The sequence below is a fragment of the Bufo gargarizans genome, unplaced genomic scaffold (genome assembly GCF_014858855.1).
Source record: "Bufo gargarizans isolate SCDJY-AF-19 unplaced genomic scaffold, ASM1485885v1 fragScaff_scaffold_587_pilon, whole genome shotgun sequence".
In the NCBI taxonomy this organism is placed as follows: Eukaryota; Metazoa; Chordata; class Amphibia; order Anura; family Bufonidae; genus Bufo; species Bufo gargarizans.
This window is the reverse complement of record NW_025334145.1, coordinates 127,501-129,354: the sequence shown is the minus strand read 5'-3', so window position 1 is coordinate 129,354 and position 1,854 is coordinate 127,501. Positions and strand designations below refer to the sequence as shown.

Below are 1,854 nucleotides of genomic sequence, written 5' to 3'. Positions count from 1 at the left end.
CCAACCGGAAGCCACCAGCAGAGATCATGTGACCGTGAGAACAGATCTGTCAGCGAGAGACAGCGGGTCATAGGGGCGGCGCTATGAGAAATGACTGCGATCCCCGGCCAATAGGAGGCGGACTGAGCCTGTACACGTCTCTCTGATTGGTCCAGAATCTAAAAGGGGCAGGTCCTGGGCGCCGTGTTGCCATGACAGCGAGTGCCTGAGCCGCCTCTTTCCCGGCTGTTCGCCATCTTGTTGTTGATTTGAACAGGTCTGGAGCGGGTGAGAAGAGCCGGGTCTGGAGGAGACACCCGCGGGCAGCCGCCCCCCAAGTCCCGACCGGGAGCAGTGCCCGGGGAGGCGGTGACAGGTGAGGGGTGCGGAAACCGTGGAGTCCTGTGACCGGGAGCGGAGGGGTCATGGCTAGCACAGCCGCACTAACGGATAGGGAGGGGCCGACGACGCGGGCGTGTCTGTGTCGAAGGAGGCGGGGCTTATTAAATCACGAGCCGCATGTACAGGGGAGGGGCTAGTTAAGTGGGCGTGGCGTATTAAGTTATGTGTCGTGTGGGAGGAGTTTAGAAGTGGGGCGATAGGGGTCATTTTATGGGGTTTTAACTTTACAGGTCACATGGTCAGCAGGAGGCGGTATCACGGTGATCGTGCCCCCCCCCCCCCCCCAAAGTAGAGGCTTCCCAAATGAGCGCCCATCCCCCAAAAGAAGAGCGCCCCCCATAAAAGAATTGATGCAGCTCTGGGTGTGACTGGAGTATTATGTGCGATGCAGCTCTGGGTGTGACTGGAGTATTATGTGCGATGCAGCTCTGGGTGTGACTGGAGTATTATGTGCGATGCAGCTCTGGGTGTGACTGGAGTATTATGTGCGATGCAGCTCTGGGCGTGACTGGAGTATTATGTGCGATGCAGCTCTGGGTGTGACTGGAGTATTATGTGCGATGCAGCTCTGGGTGTGACTGGAGTATTAGTTGTGATGCAGGTCTGGGTGTGACTGGAGTATTATGTGCGATGCAGCTCTGGGTGTGACTGGAGTATTATGTGCGATGCAGCTCTGGGTGTGACTGGAGTATTAGGTGCGATGCAGCTCTGGGTGTGACTGGAGTATTAGGTGCGATGCAGCTCTGGGTGTGACTGGAGTATTAGGTGCGATGCAGCTCTGGGTGTGACTGGAGTATTATGTGCGATGCAGCTCTGGGTGTGACTGGAGTATTAGTTGTGATGCAGGTCTGGGTGTGACTGGAGTATTAGTTGTGATGCAGCTCTGGGTGTGACTGGAGTATTAGGTGCGATGCAGCTCTGGTTGTGACTGGAGTATTAGGTGCGATGCAGCTCTGGGTGTGACTGGAGTATTAGGTGCGATGCAGCTCTGGGTGTGACTGGAGTATTAGGTGCGACGCAGCTCTGGGTGTGACTGGAGTATTAGGTGCGACGCAGCTCTGGGTGTGACTGGAGTATTAGGTGCGACGCAGCTCTGGGTGTGACTGGAGTATTAGGTGCGACGCAGCTCTGGGTGTGACTGGAGTATTAGGTGCGACGCAGCTCTGGGTGTGACTGGAGTATTAGGTGCGACGCAGCTCTGGGTGTGACTGGAGTATTAGGTGCGACGCAGCTCTGGGTGTGACTGGAGTATTAGGTGCGACGCAGCTCTGGGTGTGACTGGAGTATTAGGTGCGATGCAGCTCTGGGTGTGACTGGAGTATTAGGTGCGATGCAGCTCTGGGTGTGACTGGCGTATTAGTTGTGATGCAGCTCTGGGTGTGACTGGAGTATTAGGTGCGATGCAGCTCTGGGTGTGACTGGAGTATTAGGTGCGATGCAGCTCTGGGTGTGACTGGCATATTAGTTGTGATG

The 1,854-nt window shown here is 56.0% G+C and overlaps 1 protein-coding gene across 1 annotated transcript in view; it reads left to right on the top strand.

The window, feature by feature from the left end:
* Nucleotides 1-201: 201 nt before the first annotated feature.
* The window catches only part of IP6K1 (inositol hexakisphosphate kinase 1), a 15,890-nt gene continuing 14,237 nt past the window's right edge, over nt 202-1,854 (top strand). The window contains exon 1 of the mRNA XM_044273340.1: nt 202-355. The gene's annotated coding sequence lies outside the window, so the exon portion shown is untranslated. The remainder of the gene's footprint in view (nt 356-1,854) is intronic.